Here is a 17864-nt window from a genome sequence, read left to right as displayed (position 1 = left end):
AGAGACCCAAGACTACCTTGCTAAATCTAAAAGTACCGTAAATGCTGGCTGCCCTGGAGACCAAGTTAGCTGAAATGCATGCAGCTGTCATATAATCCACACTCTTCCTCCTCCTCAGGCAAAGCTACCAACTGCCAAATGTAATCTAATAATTAGCATATATAAAGCAAAAGGGCTAGACTATGACATCAGTTTATCTGCTCCTTAGAAAAGAGTTTTGAATTAAACCTACAGCACACTCTGACCTTCAAAATTCTAAAAAAAAAAAAGCTTGCCAAAGAGAACAAAACAGGAAAAAACAATGAAATCTATTTACAGCTGTATTCTAAATTTTAAAATGAGCAGGAAGATATTTATAAATGTTCTCTTCTTAAAAAAAAAAAATAAATAAATCCTACTTTAGGGAAAGAGAAAACAGAGTAAAAAAAAAATCAAAGTTGCATTCTTTGTATCGGGGCTTCTAAACATGATATGAGAGGAACATTCATCACTAAGTAAGAGAAATTAAGTAAGTATCTGTGAATGGTGCTTTGGAGGCAACTGAAAAATAAAGGCAAAGTAGAAATAGACAGTCTATCTAATGTCAGTCACCCAAACATAATTAGCCATTATCATCATTAACAATAATGAAGATCACTTTTCTACAATCTCCAAGAGACAAATGATGAAAGGATGTCACATACAGAAATGGCTAACTCCTCCTTTCTTCTAAGGAGACAGTTGGTTTATATGCTTAATAAAAAGTACATGAAATGGAAGTATGTGTTCCTGCCCCTCTCAGAAATAACAACTTCAAAAAATGTTTACAAATTTAGTTTATATTTCTGAGAAAACTTTGTTGCTGCAGTGGACTTTGATCCTCAGCATTTGCTGGCATGTAGCCCTGCCCTTCCTGAAGCTGTGCAGAGCAGTTCATGTCACTGGTCTTAAAGATGACAGAGAAATCTCAAGAAATTTCAAGAAGAAAATCTTCCTGTTTATTTTTTTTAAAGTATGAATCCTTTCCATCCATAGCACTTTCTCCCATTTGCAATTAGATGAAATACAAAAACTGTATACAAGCAGACAGTAGATGAAGTGGAGGATCTGGGAAAATTTTGTATTCCTCCTTCCCTGCCCCTCCCAGGCATGACAGAGTACACACTCCATTCATAAGGAGAAATTTGACAAGGCAGCAATTTAGTTTACCAGGCTAAATGACAACAGTGAGACGGCAAGACAAAGAAAAAACTGCAAAAAGTCTAACAGGTAAGAACTATGAAGTATGGTTCATAGCAAATTAATAACTTTTCAGAGGACTAACAAAGATAAATAGAGTACTTGTGAGATTTCTGTTTTTGAAACTAGATCCTTCCTCTCCTCCTGCCCCCTCCTCTCCCCCCGCATCTTTGCAAATAGACAGGGCTCCGAGTGTGCTGGGTTAATAACCAGACCAGGTCAGCCTGCAAGAGATTATTTTAAGCTGTCTACATTTTTTAGATAGGAGTGGATGTGACAGGCTACCAAGAGAAGACCAAATATAACAAGAGGTCGCCTGTATCATATTATCGATATTTTAAGACTAAAGTTTACTGAAAACAAATACTTAGACATTCCATAGACAGCATAAAAATATTATGGCATAGCCAGTTTCACAAAATTCAAAGCACTGATAGTTCTTTTAGACAATCCATTTTGACCCTGAAAAATGCTTCCAAAACCTCATTAAATCTTTCCCCCGTAATGAACTGAGCCTGAAAAACAATTCTGATGTCTATTACCCTGCTACCTAAGCTCACTAACCAAGGAATAAATGACCCGAGCACTTTCGCTACAACTTGATTAAGAAAGAGCTGCAAGTGACCTTGACTTAAGCTTTTTAATTCATGGAATTTATCAACATGTTCTAGCTTTTTTCTGCTTGGAAAACACTCACCAGTTTCTCCCCTTTTCCTATAAATTTTCTCAGAATTGCACAGAATCACTGCATAGTTGAGGTTGGAAGGGACCGCTAGAGATTATCTAGCCCAACCCCCCTGCTCAAGCTGGATCAGATAGATTGGCTGCTCATGGCCATGTCCGGTCAGGTTTTAAATATCTTCAGGGATAGAGAATCCACAACCTCTCCTGGAAGCCTGTTCCAGTACCCAACCACCCTTACAGTAGAAGTCTTTTCCTATGTTCAGATGGAATTTCGTGTATTTCGGTTTATGCCCATTGCCTCTTGTCCTGTCACTGGGCACCACTGAAAAAAGCCTGGTTCCATCCTCTTTACAGCCTCCCTTCAAGAACTTATACATCGATGAGATGCCCCTGAGCCTTCTGTAGGCCAAACAGTCCCAGCTCAGTCAGCCTTTCCCCATATGAGAGATGCTCTCCTCCCTTAACCTTCTTTGTGGCCTGCACTGGATGCTCTCCAGCATGTCTACATCTCTCTTGTACCGAGAAACCCAGAACTAGACACAGTATTCCAGGTGTGGCCTCACCAGCGCTGAGGGGTAGGACCACCCCTCTCAACCTGCTGGCAACACTCTTCCTCATACAGCCTAGAACACCATTAGCCTTCCTTGCCACAAGGACACATTGCTGGCTCATGTTCAACTTGCTGTCCACCCAAATCTCCAGGTCCTTTTCTGCAGTGCTGCTTTCCAAATGGTTGACCTCCAGTACGTACTGGTTCATAGGGTTATTTCTCTCCAGCTGCTGGACTTGGCATTCTCCTTTGTTGAACTAGGGAGGTTCTTCTCTGCCCACTTCTCCAGCCTGTCAAGGTCCCTCTGGATGGCAGCCCAACCATCTGGGATATCACACACTCCCCAGTTTTGTATCATCAGCAAACTTGCTGAGGATGCGTGCAGTCCCATCATCTGGATCGCTAACAAAGACATTAAACAGTACTGAACCCAGTATCGGCCCCTAGGGTACACCACTAGTAGCTGGCCTCCCACTCAACTTTGTGCTGCTGATCACAGCCCTCTGAGCCTGGCAGTTCAGCTGGTTTTCAGTCTATCTCACTGTCCATTTATCAAGGCCATCTCCCCTCATCCACTAAGACAGCCATCTCAACACACAAGGCTATCAGGTGGGTTAAGCAGGATTTTCCCTTTTTAAATCCATGCTCACTACTCCTAGACACATTCTTTTCCTTCATGTATCTGGAAATACCTTCCAGGATTGCCTGCTCTGTCACCTTCACAGAGACAGGCAAGGCTGATCTGCCTGTACTTTCCCAGATCCTTCCTGGACATTTGCTTTTCTCCAGTCCTCAGGAACCTCTCCAAATTTCCATGACCTTTTGAGGAGAATCAAGACTGCCCTCACACTGACATCCGTCAACTCCCTCAGCATTCATGGGTGCATCCTTTCAAGTCCCACAGACTTCTTTATGCTCAGTTTGTTTAAATATTCCTTAATTTAATCCTCCTCCATTGAGGGTAAATCTTCCTTGCTTCACACTCTCCAGGATTCTTGAAGGCCGGTCTTTCCAGTGAAAACTGAGGTGAAAAATGTATTGAGTACTTCAGCCTTTTCTGTGTCCTTTGTCACCAGATCCCCTACCCCATTCATCAGTGGGCTCACATTTTCCCTAGCATTCCTTCTACTGCTTATGTACTTGTAGCAGGTTTTTTCTTGCCCTTCACATCCTTCACCAGCTTTAATTCCAGAAAGGCTTTCACTCTCCCTGAACCACTTTCAAATTCTTGGGTTTTTTTCTGGTTTGGGTTTTTTTTTTTTTTTGTCATTTGTCATCTTTCCCATTCTGTTACTCCAACTTTCTCTGAGAATTCTCTCCTTCGCAAATGCATAGCTCTTTTTTCCAACCTTCCCACTCACCCTGCACAGTTCTGGTACCAAGTAAAAACAAGCTCATAGGATATGTTTTTGACCCATTCTTCAGTTTATCTTCAAAAGTATTTGCATTAATTCTTAATTATTTCAAATATTTCATTAGAGATCTTTTTCTGCATGAGCCAGAAACAAAGGACTTCAATTAAGATAATTTATTGTAATCTTTCACTTTGTATAAAAGAACAATACACAATTCATTTTACTGAAATAAATTAGATTATATGAATTAAGAGATCAAGATGGTGTGCATCCCTTCCCCTCTCCCTCCCAAAAACTTTCTTTCAATTCTTTTTATTTGGTTATTAGGGCATTTGTTGTTTCTTCTTACATCTTTTTAGTTAGCACCAGTGGTGGTGCATCAGCCTTCTCCTCAAAGAAAAAATACATACCGCATTTGCTGAGAGCTAGGGAAAGGTTTTACACTAGGTTCTCCCAATTTTTTGAAAATAGCCATCCCTTTCCCTGCTAAGACTCATCACCCTCCAGCTCTTGATCCTAGCTCTCCTTTGCTTATACCCAACCTGCCAACGCTCCCTCTTTTTTTACCATGCCCTCTCCAAAACAGCTAGCACAAAACACAAATTAGTAAGCTCTTCTGTTTTATTAACTTTCAAGTTAATCCACCTTAACTTCTATTTTTGGTGAACCTCACTAATAATGCATGCCTTCACAAGTGGTCTACTAGTGCTTCTTACTGTTACCTCTTTATTACAGTGATATAGCATTGGAATAGGTGAGAGGGTCCTACTACTTTGCAAGCTTCAGTAAGATGAATGGACAGATCCAGTCAACCTAATAAGTCTTCCCAGAACCACAGACTTTGTGAAACACAGTGCAGAGAAATCTAACACAGCACAGGTATTTTTTTGGCTTGCTGCCTTTAGGAACCAAAATAGCCCTCTGCCTCAACTGGCAAGTCCTGCCCAATTTACGACAGTCAGAAGGGAATCAGACTGGGAAGATCAACTCTGCAGATTGATATGATTTTACAAAAACAAACAAACAACCCATAACATTAATAGTATTTTGTACTATGTGACCTAATAACTTCTTAACAAAATATTGGATCCCTTACCCATGACCTCTCCACCCAGGTGTCAGATGAAAGAACTATTATGACAACGTACTGCTCCAAAACTGAAGTACGTAGCACACCATGCCTTGAAAAATAAAGCAGCTCGCTATTTTATTTATACCTAAGTATATTTTAATTCTTCTCACAGAGGAAATAAAGGATAACAATTTGGAGATTGAAAAAGGATATTTGAGACAACAAACATCATACAGAATTACTGCATATATTACATTGCTATTGACAAAAACGGTATGTGCCTACCTGCATTTCTAGCTAGTTATTTTTCACTTACTGGTTAGAGCTAAAATTCCATCATCATTCCCTCACCACATCTGGAATACTGCATTCTAGGTTGCCCAGTACAAGACAGACGTGGAATTACTGAAGCAAATCCAGCAAAGCACCACTAAAATGATTGAGGGATTGGAGCATTTTTCACATGAGGAAAGGCTGAGAGCTGGGACTGTTGGGCCTGGAGAAGAGACGGCTCTGGGGGGATCTCACCAGTGCCTGATCAGGGGCAATGAAACGGGAGCCAGACTCTTCTTATTGGTGTTCAATGACAGAACAAGAGGCAATAAACACAAACTGAAACATGTGAAACTCCATCTAAACATAAAAAACCATGAGAGTCAGACAACAGAACAGGCGCCCCAGAGAGGCTGTGGAGTCTCCACCCTTGAAGACATTTAAACCCTGACTGGACTTGGCCCTCAGCAACCTGCTCTAGCTGACCATCCTTAAGCAGCGGGGTTGGACTACGTGATCTCAAGAGGCACCTGCCCACCTCAGCAATTCTGTCATTTGCCTAATACAGTTCAGCTTCTGAAAACAATTTTCTTTGCACCAAATGCAAGCCATGTTTTCCAGGAAAAAGTTATATCACACTATACTCTACATATATCATTGGATCAAATTTACTGCTACACATTCTTTCTTTGCATTAGTTTCTGAAAATATGGTATGTTTATGCACAAACTACAATGTTCTGTCTACACCCGTATAACTATCAACACCATACACAAACTGTCAATAGTTTAGGTTTTCATTAATTTACATAAATACACAAGCCTCTAGAAGCAGGTTCTTTCCCAGGTCACAAATATACTACCAAAATACCAAACTTCAAGATTGGATAAATTGTCCCACTTACCTGTGTCCCTATTACAATAACTATCAGAAATATGAAAGGAATAGTGGTTCAGCAGCTAGTGGTTCAGTTTATCAGTAGCTAAAGGTGAAGAGGGGTGGACTTATTTTAAATTTATTTATTATTATTAAAAGGGAATATGCCACTGGATGCAAAACTAAGACCAAATGCTGCATTTAGGTTTACTGATTCTATATTTGCTTCATATATTAGGACACATGCTCCCAATGAAAAGGTCACCCAGGAAGCAGATGATGACTTAGGCAAATATGGGTAAGTTTATCACTTAAATCTGGCACTTATATATTCTATGTGGATTTACAGCCTCTAATTTTATTATATGTTCCTCTGCCTTAACAGTACATCTACAGACATAATGCAGGCCTGTGCAGTCACAAGAGCTAAACAACCTAATGTAAGCAATTTAGATTCCTTTTTAAGTAGCTGAAATTGTAAACATTCCACAAACATTTAGTTTTGTGTAACCACTTTTAAAATACCTCTTAAACAGAAACAAACTTCAAATATTTTTTACTTTTTAGGGTTACCACTCTTTAATAAATGGTTAACTACTTAATTGTCTTCAGATGCAAAACCACCATCAGTTTTCTACAATGAGAATAACTTCCTATTTTCTTATGCCTGTACTTACGATAGCAAAAGAGTGACTAAGTTCTTATGGTCTACAAAATACTCTAGGTTTACGTACTTCAAAATCAGGATTCCCAAAACTGCTAATCAGTGCCAATGCTATCATAATTGTAAGCTATGACCAGAGAATTATTTTGACATAAGCATTTTCGCAGGATATACGGAACAAAAACAAACAAACAAACAAAACCCAAAAGTCAATGTGTATTTAGTTCATGGATGAGCAAACCACAAGTTTCTTTTCCCAGCTGTAAACAGCAATATTCCTTGTGTTACATTCCTTGTGTTACATAACTTGCAAATTATGAAAGAAAAAGAATGCACCTCATTAATATATCAGCACGTGCAAGATGAGAAATCTGTAATCCTCATTCTTTTTGCAGCATTATTATATTACAACTACTCTTACTTTGAACCACCAAAAGAGAGCAAAAGAGAATTACAAATTATATTTTTCAGCTTCTTCCAGATTTCTTTAAACACTTACTATCCCTTGGCTAACTATACAGCCAAAAGATAAAGTAAATGCAATACTAGAAGTGGTTATCATACAATACTAGACTAGATTTACCAGTGTTAAGTTCTTGTTTATTACATAATCAGCATTATTCAAATGCAGATATTCTTGACAACACACAATACAAAATATGTTACAATATTGTCTCAGTCTGACTATTTCTGAAGCAAAACACATTGTTTACGCGAAAAGTAGTAGATAAGATTTTCAGAGGTATGTTCTACACTGCGATTAATATAGCAGAGCTTCATCAGGCTCAGTAACACAGGAGTCTGGTGATCTTATTTCACATTACAGAACAGACCATTCATTGAAAAATGGAGTCTTAGATGAGAAGGGGAAAGAAACTATTAAGTTGAGCAAAGGAAGCCACTTAAAACCTGATAAACGATTGAGCTATTGAGCATCCACCTAGTTTAACTGCTGTAGCACACACAAGGCAGAGGGGCTCAGGTGGCTGGACAGAAAGTTCGATTTTCTTGCATCAAAGCATAAGCCAACCATGCCAAACCACGGGCAAGTACTGTCAATTATTCAGACTCTCCTAAATCTAAGATCTTTTGAATAGATTGACAAACCTGTACAGAATCCAAAAGTGGTTATCTTACTTCATACAAATCTCTGAATGCATAATAAATTTAAATAAAATAAAAAAAAAAAAATTCTCCTTTCAGAATTTTTTTTTTCTCCTAGAAACAATATGTAGTTGGAAATGAAAGTTAGAAGTTTTACTGGTGTCATCAATATGGTACAGACAGAAAACTACTACACTGGAAAAAAAAAAGTACAAATTGCAATTGCATGTAGAGTATTATAAAGTATAAAGCAGAAGTTGTCTTCAAGCCTGCATTTGGAACACCTGGAATATTCTGGAAGGACAACCTTGTCCTGTATCTTAAACAGGCATGGGTACTTCACAAGCAGCTGTTGTTAGAAATTCTGCCCTCTCTCTGCTCCATCTCCCATGTTTGGCTGGCCTCCCTGGTCAGGTATCTCGCCTATGCTGTAGATGTCTGTCATGGGAACTGCAGGACTATACCAGGCTCAGTCAGAAAGAAAACTATTGCTTCACACCAGATGCAGCCTAGTCAGAAAAGCTGGCCACCAGCATGGACATTAGATGCTTGAGCACAACTTTACAAGTTCAGTTTGCCTCCTAGGCAAACATAGCTCAGTGTTGAACTTAGAAACAGTGAAAGATTTTGGGACAGTTCCGTTTAAAAAAAAAAGAAAGAAAGAAAGAAATAGATTCTAGTTTTATTTTCCTGCTCCAAAATAGGAATATCTTAGAAAAAATGGATCATGCAAAATAAGTTTTTGTCATAAAATAGAAGCTTCTAACCAGCTTCAGTAATGATCTTTTACATTCCTCCTGTGTAAAAGAACATAGAGTAGTAGAGCACTGTATTTACTGCAGAAGTATGGTGCTTGAAAAGAGTGGAAATGAAGAGACTAGAATGAATACAATAAAAATATGAAGTGTAACTTATTTAATATAATTTATTTATAATCATATATAATTTATAGTTTGTCTATATAAAATTTATCTACAAAGCCCAACATTTCAGTTATAACAATAATCTGAAAAAAGCTAAATTCGACTAGTTTCTCAGAACATTTACTATTTTCCTAGGTATAAAGGTATATAATTCCTTTTTTCTGTGCTTTGTGCAAAAGAGAAAGACAAAAGAGAAAAAATGACTACTACAAAAATTAGCAGCCTAGCTTAGAAGGTTACCTTCTTCTAACTGATTTGATTTCAGATTCAGCATATCCTCATAATATTACTAATCTTGAAAGAAGGGAGGTAGAAGGGACTCAACTTTCCCCCCTCCTCCTCCAAACCTGCCCATTACATAGAAAGAAGGAACACAAGTACAGCACTTCTTCCTATGACACCCATTGAAGGGTAACTTAGTGCTAACATGAAAGTGGGAACAATTTGAGAGCTTGTCTTTAAGAAAAGTTTTCAGCATTTTACTTTCCTACTTTCTCCTACAGCAGCTGTAAAATTGTGAAATCCTGAGTTATATCAAAGTGTAGCCTTAAATCTACAAACATTTATTACCTCTTACCTTTAATTTTTGGTACACACCTCTGATACATGTTTGACATTAGACTGCCCCAGGAACATTGCATGAGCCACAAGTTATACTGTGGCCCTGTGCTAGTCTATTTCTTCTCTACAAGAGAAATCTCCCACAACTACTACTCCCTTCTCGCTACTATCTCTCTCACCTTGTAATATGAGAAATCCATATTGCTAATTTTGCATATATATCATTGCTTTTCTTTTAAGTTAGTTTTCTTCAACAGTTTGTAAAAGACTGGAAGTTTTTCATCTGGACCACAAGCAACTAAGCATAATTCTGAAACTCTTACTCAAGTCTCACACAATTATACACAATTTATTTTCCACTTTTTATCATTATCAATATGATACTCCATTCTTCAAACAAAAGTAGTTACAGTACATATTTACAATGTCTGACAGTGACCACATTACTAGATATATTAACTGAAGAATTATTTATGTGGCGGATCTCTCTCTAGATTGTAGTATTCTTGGTGAACCCATGGAGTGAAAATATAATGAATGAATTTGAATCAAGTTTTTCAAGTTTGTAGTGAAATACTTCCCAAATGTTTGCATGTTGTTGAAAGTAAACAATTCATCTATAAATCCCCAAAAGCAGGTTTTATTCAGTTTTTATTTTCAGTATTTAAAATAAACACACATGCACACATGGACAGGAAGGTGTTCATCCCCCAATAAATTACTCATTTCTTCACTGTGCTGCAAGGGAGCATGTCTTCATTAGATGACAGATTGTGTTCAGCCAACATGAAGCATTTCTAAACCTGAACCACATGCTAGAACTATAAAGCATTCCAGTTGGACTAGATCAAAGAGTTTGCAGAATTAGGAGCTATAGGAGGATGACTGCACCTCTTAATATCTGTTGCAGAAAATATCAAGATATCATGATTTTTGGCAACTGTAGGCTCAGGATTTTCTACAAACAGCCTAATTAGCCCTTACAAAGGGCGCTCTTTCAGCGTATTATGCTAGTGTCTATTTCCGGTCATATGAGCTCTTTTCCAGAGGAAGACCAAGCCAAGAATTTCCAAATCACCAAAATTATTATTTTATTTTTGGCTTATCCAATACATTAAGGAATGCAATCATCCTTCTATATAATAACAGCTGTATAAGAAATGTTGCCTCAAAGTCATTGTACCATATGCTTCAATATTAATGAGAGGCAATCTGCCAAGTTCAGATTTTAAAAAAAGACTGAAGTTCACTTGTATGCTGAGGCATATAAACGATTCTCTTATGGGTTTGTTAAGATGCTCTAGGTATCCCAAAGAAATTCTGTTTGTGAGATGTCAAACATCAAGAAAGATAGTAGCACAGCTGCCATTTTATCTAAAAGGTAGTGTAAGGCTACAAACATACTAAAAATATATTTGTCACTCATTAGAAATTATGCTTACCTTTGGCTAGAAGGATTCCCAAAGGATGCCAACTTGAGTCACTTTTTTTCTGATATCAGTAAAATGGAGATACCTGCAAGTCAAATGAGAAAGGTTTGGGTTTTTTTTCTTTTTAGGTGAACATGTCCACTTATGCTACTAAGGCATAAGTAAAACCAATAATCTTAAATGAACACTTGTGTAAAATGAGAATCTACTAATTTATATGTGAAAATAAAATATCAAGAACAACTCGATGGCTTTAAAATTCAGCAGTGTAACACATACCATATGTATGTGTTGCCACAGAGAATTTAAAGCTGTTATCTCTGCAAGTTCCTGGCAATAACTGGAAAAAAAGCTTTGCTAGGGGAAGAGGTCATGAACCAGTAGCTACTGAACCATCGGACTGTTTCATTATGGCTCTGCTTCCAAGGTCATGATAAAGTGTCCGCAGCTATTCCTAGAACCATATTACAAAAAGCAAGTGGTCTAATAAGGTTTTCAATTACGAGAAAAATTTGTGCAGTTCCATAAAATGTTTTGAAGGAAGATAGTACTCAGTTCATCCAAAAAGTTTAGAAACATTCTGTGAGAATCTGTGGGACGACTTACAGCTAATAAAGTATCTAACGCTGCAAACTTTACATTTGACATTTTTACATTTACTTCTGAATGAAGAAAAATAAAAGTATATGTAAAGTAAAAATAATTTAGGTAGGTCTGTCTGATCAACATACAGAGTATAGAACATAAAACTATCATTTACCGATAAGGTGATTTGGCTTTCTATTTTATATCTGTGCTAACACAGTTTCAAAGGGAGTTCATTTTAGCATGACCTCAGATAGTAAAATCTAGCTTGAAAATACACAATGTTACATTCATATTGAAAGAAAGGAAAAAGAAAACACACACACAGCAGGAACAGATGTTATTTCCTGTACTAAATCACCACCATAGGGATAAAAATAATTCTAGTGAGTATTTTACAGAATAGTGCATACAATGGAAAAGAACACAAAGCCTCAAAATCCTAAGTCAACTGCAAATCTAGGTATTATAGACAGCAGTAACATAAACAAACAAAAAGCCCATACAGATGGAACGCAGGACAGTTTACCATCATCCTCATCTTAGGCCTAGCCAAAACTAGGCAGCCACTTAAGTCTACTTTTACCAGTATGCTCACAGTAGCAAAAACCTCCTGGTGTAGTTACAACCTAGAGCTTGAGCAAACACTTTGCCAGTACAGCTTTTATGGGAGAGGTAAAACAAAACTAAACCATACCAGTAGTAGTGTTGACCAACATCATTAGATGACTAATCTGTTTGCCAACAGAAGACACAATTAAAAAACCAGGATATTAAAAAGAAAAATCTCATTCCTAGCCTAAAAATTATATCTGATGAAGACAAATTTCAAACATAAACCTCACTCAAGTAAAAGCTGAAACTAAAGCCAGAGACAAGCATTTTAACTTTTTTCTTCATGAATCGTGGAAGAACTTGAGAACACACTAACAACATCTAAAACACCTAAGAAATAAGAATATCCAAATTCTAAATAATCCTTGTATATGGTAAAACAAACAGCTGAAGAATGAAAGGAAGTCCAGCAGGACAGATTTGTTTTCTCACCTAGATTATTACTGGGAGCAAAACTATACATCCTTGTACCAATTGTAGACTAGCATGTGTTTTAGTCTAATCTGACAAACCGAAGACAATGACTTAAAACAAGGATTATCACAATTCATAAATCATACACATACTTCTACATAGGTACAAGTCCATCCTATAGTCTCATAGTGTCACTGAGATAGACATCTATTCCAATGTAAAATTGAAATTTAATCATAAACTAAATCAAATATATATATATACACACACAAAAATATTCAATAAGCCTGTCCAGGCTATGTTACAGATAAGAATAACCAGAATCCATCCTTATTTTCCAATAGGAGCCTCTGGATTCACAAATTATATTATCCGGATAAGAGGAAACATCAGCCATTAGTCAGCACAGAGGGAGAACCAGAAAAGTAAATACACAAGAAGAAAGCAACCGCAAAAATGGAAAATAATTTTTTTAGGATGGCTATGGAATCTGGTCAATTTTCCAAAAGAAACTGGATTCAATTTTCTATAAATAATTTTGTGAAAATATTATCAGTATTAATATTGTCTTTCTCACAAAAAAAAACCTTAAGATGTCTTCATACATTGCAAATCATTAGAAGAGCAAGCTTCAAAATATCTGTCTCAAAGACAATTTCCAGATTGCCTGTTTATGGGAGAAGAAAGTGGAATCAATTGATCCACAGAGTAAAGTAGGATTTAGAGGATTATGTAGCTCTTTTCTGAGGCAGCCAAAAAGGAAAACACTAGGCTTTGTCCACATATTAATTTGTTTTTTAATCCAAAGTTCTTATGCAGAACACTGCATCAGGAAAAAAATATTTAAGAATTGAAAAGAAAAATATTTTAATATATTTAAAAAATAATTCATGATTTCACCAGCATTCTAAGAGTTTTCTTCATAACATCTTACCCTACAGTCATGAAGGTCCACAAATGAAAAAACAATACTCGAAACTTAAAGTAATGTATGTTCCCTTAATCTCACATAAAGTAACAAATTCTAAATCAGAAATCAGGAGTAACTATGCCTATTTTCTCTAAATGTACTTTAAAACTTATTTGTAGCATTAGACATCATAAGACTCGTGTGCCTAAGGCGATTATCATACATCTGTTTTAATTGGACATCTCATCTTTTACTATTCCCAGAGTCCCACCTGGGTTGCTTTATTCTCCAGGAAGTAATACATGCATTTTGTTTGCTGGTTTGTTAGTCTTTTCTTGTTCTAAATGTCCTCTGGAATTGAAAACTAGAGCCTTGCTTCTACAGGGTATGTCACTGAGGAAGCCAACTTGGCCAATGACAAGGCAAAGAAGAGTTCACGTAAGAAGATAATCTGAAACACAGGTAGAAGTAATTCCTAAATAGCTTAAGAAGGCCAATCCTTATTAGTATGCCTGTTTGGCAAAAGGTCAGACATTCATAACTGTTGCCTGCCATACAATGCACCTCATTTTCAACTACGAAAACATGAATTCTCTGCATGAATCTTTGATATTACTTGTGTCCAATCTTTTAATATTTTCTATTCCTACTTTGTTATCATAGGAAAAGTGGAAAGAGAGAATAATACCAGTACCAGACAACAGATTTTCTCCGGCCCAGTTTTCTTTCTCTACCCTATAAGTTTGGGCTATGCAGAAGAAACTGATTCCAGAAAGAATGGGCATAAGGGCAGCATCCTAGTCAGGAGAGCCCAGTGGCAAGCAGGCTTCCTAGTGCTCTGAAACACTCTACAGACAGTCACTGCAGAGGTAAGCTCCACAGAATATCAACTTGCTGCAGTCAGTCTCCACAGCAAGTCTGATGTACACTGAACATGCTCGACTTGTAGTATAGGGGCCATATTTCTGTTGGGTTATCTGAGGCAAAATAGAAGAACTTTCATGGGAGGGAAGAAGCAGCAGTGAATCTCTGACAGGTAAGCCTAGCAAATCTACGAGAGAAGTTTATCTCAAACTCCATACATACAAAAAGAAGCTGGATTTATTACATTTGCAAGATGTATAAAGAAACCATGTCTTACATGTGAGATATAAACCTAGTAGTTTCTTCATTAAAGAATATTCAGGACAAGAACATAATTACATCTGAGATCCCATTCACTTTGAAAAAATATTATGTTCAAAATTATAGGTAGTCCAGCAAAATAAATTCCACATAGCACCACAAAGACTAACTAATGCCTTGCTGGAGTCATTTGGTCTAGATTATAGGATACTATGGGCATTTGTTTCTTCAAGACTTCAAAGTTTTAAGAAGAAACCTTATGCTTTCCTCTACACCTAGACAAAGTCTCATTCATGACTTGCAGTAGTTCTTTTGGTAACACTCTACCTAGAATGAAGAAAGAATTAAAAAATACAGATAGAAAGCAAACAAGCAGACAGACACTTCTGGCCTAGAAGAACACGAAACCAAACACAGGCAGCAAAGGAATCATTCTGTTTCTTCTATAAGGACAAAGACAGGGCACATACTCCATTCGCCAAGACATACCAGAAGACAGACCACTCTCAGTTGCCATTTACATACACACATGTACACACACCAGTCTTATTTGCCAAATTAGACTGAAATACCCAGGCATTAGGATTTCTGTGTGAGGAACTGGATCCATCATGCAGGGGAAAAAAAAAAAAAAAAAAATCATTTCTGTAACAGGGAACACTGCTGTTAAGGCTTTTTGTATTTAAGTACCACTTTTGAAACCAGAAGTGGAGTTCGGTATCTATTAAGCAAGCAAGATTTTTTACTTTCTTCATTTCCATGCTTACAATTGCTTTTCCTCAGTATTCAAGCATTAACTACTTTAAATATATGGAGCTAAAGAAATGGCAAAACCTGCTACAATAAATTTCTATCTTCAAGTGTGACTACAGCAAAAGAACTGCAGATAAAAGATACAGCTAATGACAAGTAATATTGTATGCATATTTTTCTCTACCCTGCTCAGTTTTATTGGCAAAACTATTGTCTGTCCTATCAGCTTATATATACACCTGAAGTTTCAAGAAAGTCAGATTATTCTACAACGCTTAAACAGAATTTAGAGTTAAATACCTAATCCACAATTCTTACTGGTGATAAAGGTTCTTGCTGGTGCTACAAAAGATAAATGATAATCAAATAGCTATTCACAGAAATTCATTTTATAACACAGGCAAGAATAAGATATCCTGATGCACACCAGAATTATAGTTAATATATTTCACAGGTGAAGCAGAACTTTGAAAATATGTACACTCTACATGTACATTTGAAACCGTTACTTTCAAGACAAATCCAATTATGACTTTTTTTAGCAAAGACAACTGTATTTCAAAGACAGCCAGCTGGAAGACAGATGTGCAAAAGTAACTTGAATCAGTAATTAAAAGTACAAGTATCAAAAGTGCTTGTTTTTAAATAAAAGCCACATTCCATAAGCTCTTAGCTTTTATTTTGACATGTAGCTTATACCTGATCAAGTTCTTACAATGATCACAGGTTACACATAGGATTGGGGACCAAACCAAAGCACTCCATATCCTAACTCCTGCTTTCATTTCAGCAACTAATGGGGGCACCTAGCGCTTCTCAGGGTCAACACTGCAGTGATTACATGTATTTTGTCGTTTATTTTCACTCCGAACACTAAACTCAATTTAACTGCATATAACTTCCAATATTCCCAACACAATAGGCTGATCTGTGTAAAGGCACTTTTCCTTCCTTTCATACAGAAAATATCCTGTAAACAGCCTATTTCCTATTCTCTAAGTGACTCCTTTTGTTTACAGGAAGGAAAGGCAACAGAAATCTTGCCATAAAACAGTGAGAGCTAAAAAGTTCTGTTTCACTTCCTACTGTGCAGGTGTTTCATACATGAAATCTATTGTAATTCTTCATTTTGAAGAGAAAACATGCAGCTTCTTTTTGAAATACAGACTGAGAAATAGAAAACAATAAAGTTAAGGAAGTAGCAGCACACTTTACTGTGAAACAAAACACAGATATACAATAAACAAGCCATAAACAAGATCAACATGTATTTTTCCCCCCTCAGCTCTGTATAATGAGACACAGAAAAACAAAAGGCACCAAGACAGAAAGTGAAATGTAATAAAAGCATGGACTCAAGAAAACAACAGATATTCCTGATCAGGCATTCACTTGGTTTGTACTGCATTCCAGTTCTCCCCAAACTCCACCCTCTGTCTTTCCTTTTTCCATGTAGTTCCTGCTGTAACACACTCAAAAGTGGTTTTTCAAGGCCCTAAATGTAAGCTAAACAAAGCAGTATCTTTGCTTTAAAACTTGTAAAATCCCTGGCTTTGGGCACCACAATTATTTCATATGTTGACTTGTGAACTGGGTTTTCCTTCTAAATCTGTAAGTTCTTTCTTATTTTTATGCTGCCCAGATAAACGTGTAAAAATCAACGTTCCAGCCACCTCTGACTACAAAAAAAAAAAAAAAAAAAAAAAAAAAAAAAAGAAATCCTTATTTGACAAGTTGGGGGGTTTTTTGATACAAATGCTGGTTGCAATGTTACAATGTCTATTTAAAACCGAAACTGGAATTCCCCATTTACAGATTATTCTTGGACTCTATTCTGAACTGCTGTAAGCAAAGCCACGAGCACAATGCAAAATAACTTGTGTTGGTTAAGGATGCCTGGCACCTCAGTTTGTATGCTTGTTTGTGAGTTTCAAAAATACCAACATTCATCTTAGTAAGAATTACATTCATCTCTCCAAGATCTATATTTCTCTATTGCCCAGTAGTGTGTGGAAAATTCAAATAATAAAATAAGTCAAGCAGATGAGGGCACTAACTACGTACTAGGCTAAACATACCACTCAGTTTAAAAGGGAATTGAGAATTTTATCACCACCGCATACTATCACAGCACATCTATCACAAATACTGCCACAATATAAAATTATATAAAATATAAAAATACTGTCACAAAGTTAAATTTGCATCTCTGTGGAAGGGATACCTTATTTGATCCAGGCTGGCCTAACCTCACCAGCTACAGGTCAGTTTGCAGGTATTTCACCATCACAGTAAACACTGTTCCTAGTTCCACATACCAGTCCCTGCGGGTGCAGCAAAGGAGGGACGCCTCCCCCATGGATGCCCTTCCAAACTCTGAGCATCTAGCTGAGCGTAGCACAGGGAACAGCATTCAATTACCAGAGAGCACACTGCCCAAACACCCATCTCTTATCGTAAAGCAACAGCAAGCCAGCTGGAAGGACAGGGTGGGCCCAAGACAATTTGAGGCTCATCAGATACATCACCACTGTTTCAATCAAAACACTTTCAATGAAACATGCAATTACTTGGAGTATGTTAAGAGCAGCTTTCCATACCAAGCTGAACTGTCCTCTTATGTGATGAGTTACCTGGCAAAACAAATTACATCACTGCAGTCTGAATACTTAAAGAAAGATTTGCTAATTAAGAGCAATTAATTACACAGCAGTACTAATTTGAAAAGCAATATCCATTCAGCTTTTGTCTG

The 17864-nt window shown here is 37.0% G+C and overlaps 1 protein-coding gene across 6 annotated transcripts in view; it reads right to left on the bottom strand.

Moving 5' to 3' along the window:
* Positions 1-17864, bottom strand: part of SIPA1L2 (signal induced proliferation associated 1 like 2) — a 150946-nt gene that overhangs the window by 109030 nt on the left and 24052 nt on the right. For all 6 annotated transcript variants that reach the window (XM_030035196.2, XM_030035197.2, XM_041128404.1 and 3 more), the window contains exon 2: positions 10723-10795. The gene's annotated coding sequence lies outside the window, so the exon portion shown is untranslated. The remainder of the gene's footprint in view (positions 1-10722; positions 10796-17864) is intronic.

Source organism: Aquila chrysaetos, chromosome 13 (genome assembly GCF_900496995.4).
Source record: "Aquila chrysaetos chrysaetos chromosome 13, bAquChr1.4, whole genome shotgun sequence".
Taxonomy (NCBI): domain Eukaryota; kingdom Metazoa; phylum Chordata; class Aves; order Accipitriformes; family Accipitridae; genus Aquila; species Aquila chrysaetos.
Note: the sequence above shows the minus strand (reverse complement) of the source record. Positions and strands in the feature narration are given on the sequence as shown.